Source organism: Pinus tabuliformis, chromosome 5_2, assembly GCF_031772625.1.
Source record: "Pinus tabuliformis cultivar Carrire ecotype Pingquan chromosome 5_2, CPIR1, whole genome shotgun sequence".
NCBI classification, from domain to species: domain Eukaryota; kingdom Viridiplantae; phylum Streptophyta; class Pinopsida; order Pinales; family Pinaceae; genus Pinus; species Pinus tabuliformis.
The window spans coordinates 609,672,016-609,691,910 of record NC_142306.1 but is presented as its reverse complement, the minus strand read 5'-3'; positions in this window follow the sequence as shown (position 1 = coordinate 609,691,910).

Genomic DNA, 19,895 nt, shown 5'->3' with positions numbered 1-19,895 from the left:
AAATAGTTCTATTCATCCAAGAATCTTCTACTACATTCAGAATATCCTGTTTTACAATATTCCAGCATGCCTTAAAGAAATCTACATTGAACCCATCCGGGCCAGGCGCTTTACCGTTTTGCATTTCATTGAGCACTTCAATAACCTCTGCTTCAGTCATTGGCTTGTTTAGATTGAAATTGTCCTCTCTGGACAGCAGCCTAGGTATATGTCTAGTGAAGTCCCTGATGGAGTTTTCTCTATCATAACAGGTTTCCTTGGCTATGCCTCGAAAGTGCTGAACAAGTACAGCTTCTATCTCTTCATGAGAGTTGTGAAGAATACCTCCCTCATCCTTGATCAATGAAATTCTGTTGTGAGCTCTGTTCGCCATAGTGGATCTATGGAAAATTCTAGTATTGCGTTCTCCTTCTTTAAGCCATTGAACCCTAGATTTTTGTCTCCAAAATATTTCCTCTTGTTTACATAAATTCTTCCAGTCTTGATTATATTTGGTGGCTTGATCACTTCTAACCTCATCAAAGCCATCCATGATAAGGGCTTGGTTGAGTTCTTGCATTTTCCCTTCCACAACTTTTTTTGCCTAAAAAATATTGCCATATTCATTCTTATTCCAATCTTTGAGCCGAAGCTTGATTTGTTTTAGTCTTTTCTAAAGAAGGAACATTCTTGTGCCCTGAATGTTTAAATCTTCTGACAACCATTTGGCGATGTTGCTGATGAAATCTGGGTGGGAAAGCCAGATATTTTTGAATCAAAAAGGTTTGTTTCGGGGGTACCAATATCCTACACCTCCAAATGAACCAGCCAGTGATCTGAGCCTCCAAAGGGGAGAATTCTTGCTGATATTTCCTTGTCATTGAGCATAAGGTCCTCTGAGATCATGAATCTATCTAATTTTGAGGCCACCTGAGATTCTCCTCCTCTTTTATTGTTCCAAGTAAAGATGCCATTACTCGTTACAATGTCCACTAACTTCATATTATCTATAAAAGTTTGAAGTTTCAGAGAGTCTTTACTTAGAACTCTGGTTCCCCCTTTTTTCTCCGAAAGTGATTTGATCATGTTGAAATCACCTCCCAAGATCCATGGAATGCCTAAGTGTCTGTCTCTGAGATCCTCCAAAGAATCTAGAAACTTGAGTTTACCCTCCAGTCTTTGGGGGCCATAAACATTTGTGACTAGGTAGGTTTCCTTATCTCCCACAGGCTGCATGACCACTGATAAATATTCCCTAGATGCCTCAGCATCTAAAATGTCTATTCTTTTTGGATTCCAAAGAGTGAGTATACCTCCTGCTGTATTCTCTGCTTTGACTTCCAGAAACTCATATCGATTGAGCCATTTGCTATGAATCTCTTTTATTTTTTGAATGGAATATTTAGTTTCCTGGATGAAGATCACATCTGGTGCTGTTTGTTTCATTCTATTACTAATTAGTTTCTATTTTATTTTACTACCTAGACCTCCAATATTCCAAGAAGTGAACTTCATTATTAAAGATTTGTAAACGAGTAGCTAGTTAGGTCTTTCATCTTACCTGAGTCTATCATTAGCTTTCCACATTCCATCAAAAGTTCATTCTGCTTTTTCCTACCTCTTTTCTTTCGTGGGTTTCTGGGTGCTAATCCTGGTGTGGATTTCACCATTTTTACCCCTTCGTTATCCTGCCTTTCCTTGTTTCTTTGCCTCTTTGGCCCTTTGTTTTGGGTTTTCCATATAAACAACTACTGGACTCTGCTGAACTCTTCTAGAGGTAACAAGTCTATCCCTTCCTTGGTTCCTTGATTAAAGAAATCTTCCAGATCTAGGTTCTCTTTCTCAAGAATCTCTTGAATTTCTTGGTCCTCCATTTCCATCTCACTTTGGGTCATCTCATGATCAATCTCTAATTCTGCACACTCAACATAGTTTCGTTCTGCTTATTTTTGTCCGATGTTTTTTCCCTGTCCTCTTCTTTCCCCTCCTCCATTAAACCTTCTCCCTTCGTCTGGTCTGCATTTGTCATCCCTTCTTCTTCTTCAAGAACTTGGAACCTGTTTTAGCTGGCTTGTTGCTCTTCTGATTTTTGTATCTTTGGACCCCTCTTGCTTCCTTTTCCTTTTTTTGCCACTTTGTGAAAGCTTTCAAAATATTTCATCATGTTAGCTTTACTTTTATTCTCTATTTTAGTGGGAGGGCAGTCTCTGAATAGGTGCCCGTGCTCATGGCATTTGCGACATCTTAATGGAATATGTTCGTAATCCATAGTTTGCATCCATTCTTCATCATATACTTCCAGGATTACCTCATCCAGTAGAGCTCTGGAGAGATCCATCTCCACACATATTCTAGCAAAGGAAGTATACTTTCCCCTTCTAGTGGCTTTAGAAGCTCTGACAAAACGTCCTAACTTATTTCCTATGGCAGATAAGGACTCTGTTTGCCAGTAATCAAGAGGAAGAGAATAGAGTCTTACCAAAACCGAGACCAAAGTGAAGGTCTCACGTTCCGGAACAAAATTCATGATCCAAGGTCTCATATAGAGACCAGTTGCAGCACAAAAGTAAGGCCCTCCTTCAAAAACTTTGTCCTTATGTTCGATGTTTGCAAATACCACAATGAAGAAACCCTTTGACCCAAGGTGTAGGTCAATGCTTCCTTTTAGTTTCCAGTGGTATTTTATCCACATTTGTAAAGCTTTCTTAGTGGGCCATAAAGCCATGAATTTACAAATGATAGCATATGTCTACATGTGGTCCCTGTGCACCTGCAGAGCCGGGTCATTTAAAACAACTCTAGGTGTAACTGCAGCTTTGGGTTTACATGGACGCATGCATGCTTTGTATTTTGTTCTCTGTTCCTTGTCTTCTTCCTCATTTCCCTTAGTGATGTTATTCCCCTTTGACTTCTGTCCATCTTGTTCCTCTTCACTATTCCTGTTCCTTCCCATTGAAGGGCCTCTATCATATTCCATTGGTTTTTTACCCCTGCTGGTCACAACCTGTTTGTAGGAGGGAGTGGAGCTCCCTCCTTTGCGCCCCTCCATGGAGAACCTCCTCTGCAACAGCCCTGAAACCCTAACTATTCACCCTATGTCTCCCGCTCCTACAAATTAATCTTATAGTCTTTTTCAGCTATAATACCACAGGTCAATTCCATGGGTGAATGAATACCATGGGTGGATGTCACAATACCATGGTTCAACTCCATGGGTGAATGAATACCATGGGTGGATGTCACAATAACATGGGTGAATGAATACCATGGGTGGATGTCACTTACAATACCATGGGTGGATAAATACCATGGGTGGATGCCACTTATAATACCATGGGTAAATTCCATGGGTGGATGAATAACATGGGTGGATGAATACAATGGATTGATGCCATTTTACATTCAGATCATTCCTCCCTCCTTAAGAAGAAATGGTCCCCATTGCGTGAAGTTATCTCCTGCGAACCCTTTGTTGAATATGAAGAGCCACTGAAGACAAGGGTTTTATGTGGTTAACCCATAACCATGATGAACAAAGATCTGAGGATAGAGATACCTTGTAATGCTTGTGATCAACTATGATACTGACAGTGTGCGGCCTAGAAAATGGACTTTGATGAAGTGTGGGTTTGTGGATGACCCATAACCATGACAAACGAACATTTGCGGATAGAGATACCCTGTAGTGCTTATGACCAACTGTGATCCTAACAGTGTGTGGCCTAGCAAATGGACTTCGATGACAAGGATTTTGTGCGGTTGACCCATAACCATGATGTTGGTCGTTGATGAAGTAGTAGGTGCCTACATAGCCTGGGGTGGTAGGGCACGTCTCCAATGGGAACCCGCTCCGAATGTTGCTCCAGAATTAAAATGGACATAACTCGGTCAATATAACTCAAAATATTTAGTATAACCTGTTTTTGGAAGTAGAAGGACCATTTTGCATATTCCCATCTTGGGGGGGAGGTGCCCAAGATCTGGAAAATTGAAATGCTAGAAGAAAAAGAGGAGAATGCCCAATAAACAACCACAAAGATTTTTTTTTATTAAAACAGAGAATAACTGTAAAGGCTACATTGTGGCGGACAATCTATCCTTTTACAAAATGTGAGTTGTTACTTATAGTACTTTTCAGTTACAATACCACGGGTCAATTCCATGGGCAAATGAATACCATGGGTGGATGTCACAATACCATGGGTCAACTCCATGAGTGAATGAATACCATGGGTGGATGTCACAATACCATGGGCGAATACCATGGGTGAATGAATACCATGGGTGGATGTCACTTACAATACCATGGGTGGATGCCACTTACAATACCATGGGTAAATTCCATGGTTGGATGAATACCATGGGTTGATGCCATTTTACATTCAAATCACAAGGGACAAGGAGTCTCATCCAACGCGTGCCGTGACCAAAAGAGAGAAGGGTTCAGCATAGAGTCGAGGAAGTATCAATCGGGTGCATTTGATCACACACACACACACACACACATAACCATTATAAGTAAAATGGAGATAGAAACATCCTTGAGACAATCTATGAATTAACGTCTACATGCAATTGGTAAGCCATTCAAAATTTTAATAGACACATTAAGCACGAGTCCCAAATAAATCAAAAATTGCAACCAACATCGGCTATGTCTTATATTAAACTTAACATGAAAGATTACAACATGATCCGACATTCACCATAAACATTGCAGAAAGTACCCAGCTCAGTCCCGCGAGTTCAGATTGGTTCCATGACTAAGTCGCTCGGACCCTAGCACTCTGTCATTCAGCCACTGCGACTCAGTATCTCTTCGCCTTCCCTCGGCTCAACCAACTGCTTCTTCCACTATATGGTCAACCAACAACCTTCTTCCTTTGTGGTCTTCCACTTTCATATCCTTCTGCTTCCTGGACTGCTATTTCTTGCTCGGTTGTTCTCCCCCTTGGCCACTTCTACACCTTCCCGCCTCCTCGGTTGCCTTTGCCTTCCACTACCACCTTGTTGCAACTCCTCTGCAACTGTTCGTTCCACCATCCACCTGTTGCTGCCATCTGTTTCTTTCCCACCCTTCGGTCAGTCAAAACTAGTCAAAACCTTTCAAAATTAAACGAAGGCCCCAACATTAACTCTAATATTAACAATATTTTCCATCTGTTCCAATTTTAACAATATTATCCATTTCAAGGGAGAAATCATTACACTTGGTGCTCGCAAAAATCTCACTTGTTTTATTTACTCATTGCCACTCCCACCACAATCCTGTGAGTATGGACCAATGAAACAGTAAAAATTAATATCATAGGCATAGATAAATGAAAGAGTAAAATATATTCAATGAAAACATTTTTTTTAATGTTAAGAACTGTATTTTTTTCTTTTAATTTTGAAAAAAATTTAAAGCTTTTAAAATAAAAATAAAAGTGAAAATTTTTATTTGGTTTTATATATTTTATTAAAATAAAATGTTTTTTTTTCAATCAAGGGTTTATATTAATTTATTAAAAACTGATTACAATCATGCAAACAATAATTTGCTCATCCGACCTCACTCCAACAATATTTTTTGGCCAGGAGAGGAGAGAAAAACCTAAAAATATAGTCATTTTTTACATGATGCCCATAAACATACAATCCCTATCGCCTAAAATTCATATAGAATAAAAAAATAACCAAGAGTAACCATATTAACTTTCAGATTCGACACCTGAGCATTTGCAAGGACAATAGGAGGACCTCGCCCCTCATGCACACGGTAATCAATATGAGCCAACCTCGCTTCAATTTCATCCAACCTTTCATATAACCTTCATTAGCTATGATGAACTGAAGCGAGGAGTTCCAAAGTTTCTCCCAGTGAAAATTGCAGATTATTAATGTAAGCTACAGGCTCATTTCTGTCATCATACATTTGTTCATGAATAATGTCCAGACTAGCATGTATATCCTGCAGTTGTTCTACAATAGAGGCCTGCGTAATTTTCCTGGCAACATAGCACAGACCTAAGTGACCTCCCCCTTTGGAATTGCATCCTCTATTAAAATCAAATGTTATTTGACAATACAAAATTTTGTTATTATAAAACTTTATTATTATAATTTTTATTATAAATAATAATAATTATTTTTTTCTCATATCTTATTATCTCTGTCATAGGCAGGAAAGATATAACATAACGCATTTGATATATGTGATGACCTTGAAGTAACCAACCTTTGACCAAAAATTAAATAACAATGTATAATGTTAACATTACAAAACTAAATTCATTTATTTTTGAAATATTTTAATTTTATTTATTTAAAATTTTAAGGGTTCATTTTTTTTGTTCTTATTCTACAATGATGACCGTAATACAATCGTCATCAATTCATACAATATCATATAGAGGATGTATGCGAGTTCATAAAATCTTCTATGGACTTGTGTGTACATTATTTATTGCCCCAGTCTCATGCATTGGACACACATCACCACCTATTAACCCTTCCCAACTACTGAAAAGAAGTAGGATGGTTGTGCCACATGCGTTCTTGGCATTATCAGTATGTAGTACATCATCCCTTTGATATTTTATCGACAACCTATCATTTCCACTGGACCCAAATTTTGTCCTTTACAACAAAATGTTGTGATATGCTCTTACATTTTAGGCATTAGTTCCATACAAACATTTGGATCACCCATTACATTGAATTAGATCTCCATCAAAATAAACTCTTTAACCTTTCACTTTGACAACACCAATAAAAATACCCTAAAATGAATTAGAGATTATTATCTCATTGCATAGTAATGACATATAGGATTCATGAACAACTATTAATTTCTCCAAACAGAAGAAAAAAAATTGTGATTTGTAATGTTAACATTAGATTTTTTAATAAATTTTTGGGTGACATCACTCCACTGCATCATACCTAGCAACATTTCCTGGGGCTTTCATCACTTGCTTTTCCTTTGATTGGTTGTATTTTTCTTTCAGTTGGCCTTGTGATCTATGAGTGTGTAACAACTCTGGTGAAAATTCCATGTAATAAAAGTTAAAACCAATAACCACGGTTGATGGGACAGTTATTCCAAGCTGAATGTTGGGCAAAACATCTTAGGGGGTGATAATTTGGTTGTCTATGGCTAAGTAAATTGGCAAAGGCAATGGCTAAGGCTTTGGAAAGGAAAAATGGCATTTTTGGCACGAGAAAAGGGAGGTGAAAGGTCACAGGTTGCATGTGAGAAGGAAAATCATGGAAAATAATGTAAAATGAAGAAAATAGAGGCCTCATTCATAAAAAGACTTATGGGGATCAGCTGGTAACCTTTTGTTAGTTGATTTTTGGAGCTCTCTCATTGTTCTCTCTCTCTCATACTCTTGGGAACTTAGAGTTTCTTGGAGCAATTTTGACACTCGAGCAAGAAATGAAAAGAAGGAAAGAAGAATAAAAGATGAAGCAGGGAAAGGTAGGATCAAGTAGCTACATCAGGCTTCATTGTAGGTATCAACTTGCATGTGTAATTTCCTTGCTACCTTTGGCATGCATGGGATTGCATGTGTTTCTTTTCTACCATGGTATGGGTTTTACCAGGTGTGACAGTATTTTCAACCTAGCCTTGCCATTTCTTGATAGCTTTGATGAGATGGGTTCTCTCATTAGGTTTATGTGAAATGGCCAAATGGGATTCGAATGTAAGTGGAGTGGATCTCCGAATTGACAAGCACATGGTCTGAGTGGTCCCTGAACCAGACTAAGGATCACAAAGCCACTGGCCTAGTAACCCCTAAACTAGACTATGGGTTGTGGTAAAGCCAGATAGTGTGCCTCGTTGGGCCTAGGAATCCTTTCCAGTGAATGTCGGGATATAATGTAAATCTAAGAGGTGGATTTTCTCTCTGTTGGGCCTAGTGATCATGGGATGGGATGCATGGTAAAGCCTATAGATTATGTCTTGTTGTAGGGCCTAGTGATCCCTGGATCAGATTGTGGATGCACAGTAAAGCCTGATAGACTAGGAGGCACTCAAATTCCTCATTGTGTAGGTGGAGAAATCTGGTGGAATCCATGTTGATTGGTGTTTTGTTTTGTTCTATGAGTCCCACATTCATGCTTTGGATGTGGCACAGGGTTGATGGGCTGAAGAGTGATTTGGCTCAACCAATCTATGGTCAGGTGGAACGTGGTAGTCCCATCTATGGTTGGTTAATTGCATTCAATAATGAGAAATTCATTCCCTTGATTTTCATGTTCAAATGTATTGATGTATATGAGGATTTTGATGGATGATATGTTTATGGTATTTATGTTCCTATTATGCTGGTTATATGTATACTTTATGACAGCTACTATGTATGGCTCTCAACATGTTTTTACTTATATATGAATGAATAATGTGTCTATGACCTAATAGACGATAATGAAACAATTAACATGAGGGAACAATGGTTCATAGCGATTCTGATATAAGTATGAGATCCCTACACTTAATTCTGTTGTTTACACCTATAGGTTACATGCTGATGATGTGTTTGATGAAATTCTTGGCATGGCTAGTAGGGGTCTGGCTATGGTCTTTTTTAGTTTATTGCTTTTGCATCATTGTTTCCTTGTCATTTTACTAATTTCAATCTATAACTCCATTCTAGCTAGTAGCTGGGATCTGGGCCTGAAAAAGTGGCTTAAATCTTGGGATCGTTGGCACAGAACTGGCAATTTTGGTCTTTGGTCACTGGCAGGTAGGCCTGTGAGAGTGACTTTAGGTTGCTGGTCACTCCCTTTCCCATAGAATGAGAGTGACTATGGCCTAAGAGATCCAAAACAGTAATGTGACCCAAGGACATGTTGTCTAAGTGGGTAACTTGTCTCTTATGGATTATGTTGATGATGTTGGATGATTGTGTGTGATGTTCCTTTGATTCCACTTCCTTAAGGTCACATAGGAGGTCGAATCTAATCATAGTAGCCTCTCATCTCATGTTTACCCCAGTTGGCATGGTTGCTTGGGTGGATGTGGGAGGAGGGTGTTATAGAGTGGTATCAGAGCATGGTTCAACTCTCAGACTGGATGGGCAGTGTGTGTTTGTCATACATGCATGTCAGTTGCATGTGTGTCTCTTGCACTTGCATTTCATGTGGTTGTTACATTGGCTTGATGATTAATTATGGTTGTGATGGAGAATTTGATATTGATTTTGTGAAATGTATTTTTCATGGGTATGTGACTCGTTGCATATGGATTATATGTCACTTACATGTTGATTTTATGTCATCTACTTACATCCTTGTATGTTAGGTTACATTCTTGAATATGTTGATTACATGTATAAGCCTTGTAGGTTGATTGCAAGAATTTATTGCTTATGTTTGACTACATGTGTTTATGCGTATGTGTAGTTGATTAGGAATTTCTTATGCATGTTGTTGGTTGCATGTGGAAATTTGTACAATGGAGTAATGGTTGTTGTCATGTATGAGGTCATAGCATGCATTGCTGATATGGCCTTGCATTGATGACTGGGCCCTAGCTAGAGTGATGTTTATGTGTTGATACATTTATTTGTGTATGTCTATATGTTGTTATGATTGTCTTATACATGTATCACGCTGATTTGGATATCTTGCAGACAAGGTATCCTCCCCAAGCTATACTAAGGTACATCGATTTATCGTGATTTGGCTTATTCGCCATCTTATGCATTGCAGGAAGAAATATCAAATGGCTAGAAAGATGGTTGACTACAAAGACTCTCCCTATGAATCCAAAGAGAAGTATGGTGTTGGAAATTGTTCCGACTTGGTAGTTACATTGAGGAGATTAAAGGAAGAGATAAGGATTTGTAAGGTGGATAATGATTGTATCATACAAGCACAAGAGAAGAAAGTAGAGATTAATGCTATAATTCTTCAGAATTTGTCAAAATTGCAGCGATAAGGGTCGCTTTGGATCAGCCATGGACATGAGGATGAAGCTAATGGGTCATATGGAAATAGGTCTCCTGGTAGGCATAAGTCAAATAGATTTGATACAGTGAGAGATGGAAAGTTGTTGGACACTCCAGATAGGAGGGGCGATGAGTACAAGTAATATCCTAGTTTTGGTTCTAATAGAAATCATGATCATCATCGCCCTAATCCTTATAGGAGGAATGATAGGGAATACTTGTAGAATGAATTAAACAAAGAAAAACCACCTACTTTTGATTGAGATGTGAAGAAGCCAAAAGAGGCAGAGGCTTGGATACTTGGGATGAACAAATTCTTTGAGTTGCATGAGTACATAGATAACATGAAGTCCAGAATAGTTATCTTCAGCTTCAAAGGTAAAGTAGCATCTGCTGGGAAGATGTTAAGCGGGTTAGAGACATCAGGACAGATGATTTGAGTTGGCGGGAGTTCAAGAGACTTTTAAGGAAGAAGTACTTGTCAGAAAGGTACTACGATAGTAGGCTAAAGAGTTCTACGAGGTAAAGATGGGATCAGTAACAAATGAAGAGTACATGACCGAGTTTCTGGAGCTATTGAGGTATGTACCGTATCTTACTGATGAGAAGGCTAAATTTTAGAGATTTGTTAGTGATTTTCCATTAGCATTTAGAGATCAGATTGAGTATGATGAGCCTCAGTCAATTGAGGAAGTTATTGGAAAATTGAAGCATTTCTATAAACAGTCAAAGTGTAAGAATGAATCTCAACATGGATGGAAGGGAAAAGAGAAAGGTAGAGGTAAATTTCAGCCTAAGAGAATAAGGCCTCAGAATGTAGATGGGAAAACAAATGTGGCACTGCAAAAGAGATTTAATGCAGCTAGATAGGGACATGGGTCACAACAACAACAACATAGAGGTGAGGGCACTGGTCGATTGGAGTGTTGGACATGTGGCGAGGAAAACCTTATGAGAGATTGTCCATAGCATTAGGGTGGAAGGCCTAAGATATACATTGCGTAGGAGGCACAGACTATTGGAGATGTTGGTTAGAGTATTCCACATATCTATGCATCATTGGATATAAAACAGACAGAGCATCAAGAATGTATCATTGAAATGGATGGTAAGCTTTGTGATCAAGTTATTTCTATTTTTATTGACCCTCGATCTAATTATAGCTATGTTAGTCCTGACTTGGTGGATAAGTGTGGTTTGAGTAAGGAATTTCATGTAGAATTTTGGTTAGTGCAATTGCCTACAGGTACAAAGAAGCGAGTTCACCATTGGGTAAGAGCTTGCGCATTTGACTTGAATGGCATGGCTACCGCAACACATCTAAACATATTACCATTGGGATCATACGATATGTTGTTGGGAATGGATTGGTTGTATATTCATAGAACTAAGGTAGACTTCTATGGTAAATCTATTGAGTGTGTTGATGACAATGGGGAACCAAGAGTCTTGCAGGGTAAGAAGAAAGCTACGTCAGTTAGGATGGTGACAGCTATGCGAGAAAAGCGTAGTTGTAGGAAATGGTGTATGTTATTTGTAGTACACATTTCTAGTGATAAGAGTAAGGAGGTTGAGGCTGCAGATGTGTTGAAAAAGTACCCAGTTTTGTAGCAGTTCAAGAATGTATTTTGTGAGGACATTACAGAGTTTCCTCCTCACAGGGAGGTAGAATTTTCTATTGAGTTGGTGCCATGAGAAACTCTAGCATCAAAATCACCTTATAGGATGAGCACACCTGAGTTGGTTGAGCTGAAGTTGCAATTGAAGGAATCGATGGACAAGGGATACATTAGGCCAAGTGTATCAGCTTGGGGGGCATCGCTATTGTTCATGAAGAAGAAATATGGTACTCTAAGATTATGCATTGACTACAGGAAGTTGAACAAAGTGACCATCAAGGAAAGGTACCCTTTGCTGAGGATTGATGACTTGTTCGATCAGCTGAAGGGACTAGTAGTGTTCTCGAAGATTGACTTGAGATACAGATACCATCAGGTATGCATCAAAGAGGAGTACATTTACAAGACTACATTCAGGACCAGGTATGGGAACTATGAGTTTGTTTTTGTTCCATTTGGCTTAACTAATGCTCCAGCTACATTCATGTGCTTGATGAATAGTTTGTTGCATCTGTATTTCGATAAGTTTGTTATTGTGCTCATTGATGATATATTAATATATTATAAAAATGAGGAAGAGAATGTCGAGCATTTAGCAGTAATGTTGAGGTTGTTTAGAGAGCATCAGTTGTATCCTAAGCTCAACAACTATAGCTTCTTCTAGACTGAGGTACACTACTTGGGGCATGTTGTCTCCAAGGAGGGAATTGCAGTAGATCCAGAGAAGATAAGGGCCATAATGGAGTGGGGAGCTCCTAAGAGCATGGATGAGGTCAGATCTTTCATGGGTATGGCAGGCTATTATAGGAGGTTCATCAGGAACTTCTTACAGATTTCTTATCCCATCACATCATTGCAAAGGAAAGGCAAGAAGTTTGAGCTTTGAGCATCTTAAGCAGTTTTTGACACATGCACCAGTGTTATAGATTGCAAATCCAGAAAAATAGTTTGTAGTATGCACAGATTCTTGCAAGAGAGGAATTGGTGGAGTCCTTATGCAGGATGGACATGTAGTACGCTATGAGTCCAAGAATTTGAATGAACATGAACAAAACTACCCCATGCATGATCTTGAGTTAGATGTGATAATACATGCATTGAAGATGTGGAGACACTATCTTCTTGGCAGGAGGTTTGTACTTATGAGTGATCACATTGGGCTGATTTATTTGTTTGAGTAGCCAAATCTGAACACCGGTAGGCTAGATAGTTGGCCATGATCAACAAGTTTGATTTCGAGATTAGGTACATCAAAGGTAAAGAGAATAGGGTGGCATATGCTCTCAGCAGGTGGGTACAGGTAAATCACTTGGAAGTTATGAACTCATATGGGATAGATCTATAGGATAGGATATTGCAAGCAGGTCAGGAGGATGTCAGGTATATGGAGATTATGCATAGGTTGCAGCAAGGTATTGGTATAGGTATAGGTAGTAGTACAAGTATAGGTACATGTGCAGGTATAGGTATAGGTGGTGGTACAGGTGGTGCTAGAGGTACAAGAACAGGTACAGGTGCAGGTGCACAGGGTATGGATTATTTTCTTACAATGGAGGGATTGGTCAGGTTACGAGACAAGATATATGTGCCCGATGGTAGTGAGCTCAAGAATCTGATCTTGAGGGAGTTTCATCCGGAACCATATTCAGGTCACCCTAGTTATCAGAAGACACTGACAACAGTGAAGAAATTCTACTATTGACCGAATTTGAAGAGTGATGTAGCAGAGTTTGTTGTAAGATTTTTGACTGTCGACGAGTGAAAGAAGAGTGTAAGCATCCAGGTGGATTGCTACAACCAATCACGGTTCCAGAGTGGAAATGCGTGGTCATTTCCATGGACTTCATCACAGGCTTGTCGAAGACTATTAGGCAGCATGATTCCATCATGTTTATTGTGGACAGGTTGATGAAGGTTTCACATTTCATTCCAGTTAAGTCTATATTCTCAGCTAGCGATGTGGCATGGGTATTCATCCGAGATGTGGTTAGACTGCATGGTGTTCCGACGAAGATTGTATCATAAAGGGATGCAAAGTTCACTTCCAAGTTTTTGAAGGATTTATTTGTAGGTTTGGGCACAAAGTTGGCCTTTAGAACAACTTACCATCCGTAGATAGATGGATATAAAAAGAGGGTCAATAGGATATTACAGGACATGTTGAGGATTTATGTGATGCATCAGCAAAGGGAGTGGGAAGAGTATCTCCCCTTGGTAGAGTTCACATACAACAACAGATATCAAGAGTCAATGAGGATGAGTCCTTTTGAGGCTATGTATGGGTGGGGTTGTAACACTCCCATCAGTTGGGATGATTCGGTTAGCAGGGTATTGATTGGACCAAATATGTTGGCATACAAGGAATAAGAGATGCAAGAATCAAGAAGAATCTAAAGGAAACACAAGATTGGCAAAAGCGTTACACAAATAGGAACATGTTGTTCAATGAGTTCCAAGTTGGGGAACATGCGTACTTGTGTATCAAATCGAAGAAGAGATCCTTGCATATTGGTTCATGTGTTAAGATGTCACCACGGTTTTTTGGACCCTTTAGTATCATTGAAAGGATTGGGCTATTAGCCTATCGACTTGGATTGCCTCCAATAGTGAAAGTCCATGATGTTTTTCATGTATATTTTCTTAAGAAGTATGTTAATGATGCTGATCATGTGATTGATTGGTCTATATTGCAGGTGGAACCAGATGGAGAATTCCAACTAGAGCCTCAGTGTATATTGCAGAAAACATGCTCATGATCCAGAGCCGAGCAATCGAGCAAGTTAAAGTGCAATGGAAGAACTTTGTGCCCGATGATGCTACATGGGAGATGGTGGATCAAATGCGGGCTATGCATCCCCCCTTCTTTTCCAGTTGAGGCAAAGAAGCTTCAATATCGTGGTTGGGTATATGCTTTATGGTGGTTTGGTATATGCTTATGGTGGTTTGGTATATGCTTATGGTGGTTTTGTATGCTTTATGGTGGTTGATATATGCTTTATGATGGTTTGGTATATGCTATATGATGTTTTGATATATGCTTAGATATGGTGTTTAGTATATCTTTTGATATATGCTTTGGTATGTGATTTTGTATATGTTTTTGGTATATATTTTGGTAATGTTGCTATATGTACACATGTATATGGATGTAAATACCACCATGAGCTATGTTATAAAGCTCCACTATGTGGTATGGGTGTTATGTCATTATGAGTATGTTGTCATGTTACTATGCTATCATGTGGTTATGTTATCATGATTTTATGATGTCATGTGGGTTGGTACTCAACATGATGATCATTATAAATACTATAACAAGTTGTGTTATAAAGCTCCACTATGCGGTATGTTGTCATGTTGTCATGATGTTTGTTTTGAGAAGATATTTCATTGTAAATACTGTAATGAGCCATGTTATGAAGCTCCATTAGAAGTATGTCTTCTTTCAGCAGGTTGTTGAGGTATATGTGTGATTGAACACTAAGGACAGTGTCCCCCAAGGGGGAGGGTTCTTAACATCCCTGGTGAAAAATGCATGTAATAAAAGTTTAAAAAAATAACCACGGTTGATGGGACACTTATTCCAAGCTAAATATTGGGAAAGAAATCCTATGGGGTGTTCATTTGGTTGTTTATGGCTAAGGAAATTGGAAAAGGAAATGACTAAGGCTTTGGAAAGGAAAAATGGAATTTTTGGCAAATTTATTTATGAAAATAATGAAAATTACGAGAAAAGGGAGGTAAAAGGTCACAGGTTACATGTGACGAAGAAAATGAAGGAAAATAATGCCGAAAATGAAGAAAATAGAGGCCTCATTCATAAAAGGGCTTCTAGGGATTAGTTGTTAACATTTTGTCAATTGAGTTTTGGACCTCTCTCATACTCTTCGACACTTAGATTTTCTTGGAGCAATTTTGGCATTGGAGCAAGAAGGCAAAGAAGGAAAGAGGAAGCAAGATCAAGTAGGGAAAGGCAGGATCAAGAAGCTACATCAGGCTTCATTGTAGGTATCAACTTGCATGTGTAATTTCCTTGCTAGATTTGGCATGTATGGGATTGAATGTGTTTCTTTTCTACCATGGCATGGGTTTTGCTAGGTGTGACAGTATTTTCAGCATAGTCGTTCAATTTCATGATAGATTTGATGAGATGGGTTCTCTCATTCGGTTTATGTGGGATGGTCGGATTAGATTCGAAGCTGAGTGGGGTGGATCTCTGAATTGATAAACACATGGTCTGAGTGGTCCTTGAACTGGACTAAGGATAATGAATCCACTGGCCTAGTAGCCCCTAAACCAGGATGTGGGTTGTGGTAAAGCCATATTGTGTGCCTTGGTGGGCCTAGGAATCCTTGCCAGTGAATGGAGGGATTTACGGTAAAGCCAAGAAGTGGATTTTCTCTCTATTTGGCCTAGTCATTGCATGATGGGATGCATGGTAAAGCCCAGAGAGTATGTCTCGGTGCAGGTCCTAGTGATCCTTGGATTAGATTGTGGATGCACGGTAAAGCCTAAGAGATTCTGAGGCACTCAAATTACTCACGATGTAAGCAGAGAAATCCAGTGGCATCCATGTTGATTGGTGTTTTGATGTGTTCTATGACTCTCAAATTCTTGCTTGGAATATGGCACAAGGGGGATTGGATGAAGAAAGACTTGGCTCAGCCAATCTATGGTTGGGTGTAACGTGGTAGTCCCATCTCTAGTTGGTTCATTAATGAGAAATTCATTCCCTTGATTTTCATGTGCAAATGTAATGATGTATATGTGGATTTTGATGGTTGTTATGTTTATGGTATTTGTGTTCTTATTATGTTGGTTATATGTACATTTTATGACAACATCTATGTATGGCTCTTAGCATGTTTTTAATGTATATGAATGGATAATGTGTCTATGATCTAATAGAGGATAATGCAGCAATTGACATGAGCGAACAATGGTTCATAGTTATTCTCAAATAAGTATGAGATCCTTATGCTTACTTCTATTGTTTACACCTATAGGTTACATGTTGATGATGTGTTTGATGAAATGGCTGTCATGGCTAGTAGGGGTCTGGTTATGGTCTTGTTCAGTTTATTTCTTTTGCATCATTGTTTCCCTGTATTTTTATTGATTTCAAGCTATCACTCCATTCTGGGCAGTGGTCTGGGCTTTGCACCTGAAAAAGTGGCTTAAATCTCGGGGTCGGTGGCACAAAACTGGCAATTTTGGTCTTTGGTCGCTAGCAGACAGGCCTGTGAGAGCGAATTTAGGTTTCTGGTCACTCCCTTGCCTATAGCATGAGAGCGACTATGGCCTAAGAGATCTAGAATAACAGTGGAACCTAGGGACAAGCTGTCTGAGTTGCTGACTTGTCTCCTGAGGATTTTGTTGATGATGTTGGATAAATGTGTGTGATATTCTGTCGATTCCACTTCCTTAAGGTCACATAGGAAGTTGAATATAATCATAGTAGCCTCTCGTCTTACAATTACCCCTGTTGGCATGGTTACTTGGGTGGATGTGGGAGGAGGGAGTTACAGAGTGTAATTTTCACATTCTGATTAGATTGTGCAATGATATTGGGTATTTCTGAATGGTTGCTCCCATTTCTTGCCATTGTGGAAACTTTATTCATAGTTCTCTCAAAGCTAAGTCGCAGTGATATTACTATGATTTGAAAAGGGAGAGAAAACTAGCTAATAAACAGAGCCATCACTACAAAATTTATGCACAACATATATCATGAAACTGTAATTTTTGGTAATCAATTTTTTATACATTTAAAATCACGAGAACATGCACTCCACATGTGATCTCAAGTCAATGAGTATCGCCATATCTGTGATTGTGTCTTTACAATTAAGTCGGATGCAATAATAAAGTTCATCTCAGCTACCATTCTAGACTCTAGAGTATCGGTCATATCTTAAGTATTAAGTTATGTCATTCACCAAGCGCATTACAATTCCTAGAGCACTGAAATGTCTGCCATAAATAACAACCCAACCAACAAGAAAAATATCAAAAACAAACTTTAAATAACAAAAGTATGACCTTTCGAAAATCAATTTGTGTGCGTGAAAGGAGGACACTAAATGTTTAACTTTAGCATGGTGTAAAGGGAACCCCAAAGAGTTAATCATATCCATAACTCCAAAATCAAACATAAAGTTTAAATATTTAATATTATTATATTTTAATTAGAAACTTAATTATAGAATATTATTACATTTAATTGTTTTTAAAAACAATTAAAGTAGATTTTTGCACATGGTAGGATAATACCTCTATAGTAGAAATCATGTGGCTACCACATAGGGATGTAGCAAATGAGTTCTACTTAATTACAATGTATTACAACTTAGATGTAGATGTTTTGTAGCGGTGCATCTAGTTATGGATTGATGATAGAGGTTGAGTGCTCTATTTTAGTGAAAAGCCCAAGAGAGCAAATTTGAAAGCAATGGTAATAGAGCATTGTATTATTGTAATACAAGCCTAGTGTAGAAATCTATTACATTATAATATGGAGTGCATTATGATCTAATATTTTCTTAAGCAATTTTAGGCAAGGAAGATTGTAATTTTTATTGTTCACTTGTAATGTTATAAATGATTTACTTTTCATAGATACTGAAGTGGTTTACATCATTTATTCTAAGGTAGTGTATTTCATTCATTAATACTAGTGGGCTAAATATTTTAATATAGGAAGTGGCTAAACGATAAAATATAAATAATATGATGTTTAATATTTTCAAATAATATTTATAAATTTAAAATTCGTTTCTTAGAATATAGAGAAAAATTCCAACATAGATTTATATAATTTTCAATAAATCTTTTTATTTCAATTAATTTCATATTGATAGATATCATTTCAACCAAATAAACTAAAACTTATATACTCAAAATTCATTTTGCAAATATGCAATGGCATGCCACTAAGTGACTCTTATTTGTTCTAAACAAACATTTCAAATTCTAACCATACAAAAAGTCTCTCTCTCTCAATTAATTAATTAAATTTCACATATTTTATAATATATTATAAATACCTATCTCTCTCATTCTCTCTCTCAATTAATTAATTAAATTTCACATATTTTGTAATTCTCTCTCTCAATATTTTTGAACTTTATAAACTAAAATAAAATATATTTCTATAAATATATATTAGATTTATTTATATAAATTTATTACTTAAAATTATTTAATTATAAAATAAAATAATTAATTAATATATTTATTTATTTAATCTACCATAAACACTTATAATATAAATAATACCAATAATAAACTTTATACGAATAAAAATATCTATAAAATTCATTTTCAAACTTTACAATATAAATAAATTAGTATATTAGATTTATTTATATAAATTAATCACTTAAATTTATTTTATAAATTTCATCATAAAATAAAATAATAGTTATTAATTTAATTGTAAAATAAAATAATAATTATTATATGTATTTTTTATAATTATAAATTATGAAAAAATATTAATAATTAAAGTAAAATTTACTTATCAACCATGGTTTTTTTTTTAATAAATATTTTTCGAGTGATTAAAAATTTAAACAATAAATAAATAAATGCACACAATACATGAACTGGAAAGTCGGTCAAGGAGCGCATTCATATTGAATATTTGATTATTTGAGGTTTTGTAACAAAGATTTAATATATATAGAAGTAGCATTTGTAATTAAAGGTGTAATGATACATAGAAGGAATAGGAAATTTGGGAAATTCATCTCACCAAGAATAGAGCACACTACTACCTGACATTTTCAAGGTTCTTAAATAATTTAGCTCAAATAAACATCATTTAAATTCTTAACATCTAATAAGGATAACAAAGTTATGAAAAATCCCTTGAAACCGAACTACTTTACATTCTACAGCCAAGGTTCCATTGTTATTCATGAGTTTAATCTTTGTTTTGATGGTTGAAATAACATCATATGTTATAATCTACTATGGAAATGATAAATGTCTTGGACGCATTGTTAAACCTAAATACATCTCATGACACATGATATATTTCAATGTTTTATCATTGTCCCTTGGCATCACATTTGGATAGTTCTCATTGCTACTTTTTATGATCACATAATATACTTAGATTTACAAAAAAATGTCTTACATTTGGTATCATATAGTTCTATTATAATGGTTTGTGAATGTTGAAGTGGCTGCATTATCTCACTCAATTGTATTGGCACTTCTGAGTATTATTGTTTCTTGAGTTAGTCTAAATCTTGGCAGTGCTATATTTGTTATGGTAACACTATATCCTGGTATTTTAATGCTTATTATTGGATAGATTCAAATTTTGGCATTATAATCTTGTTAATTA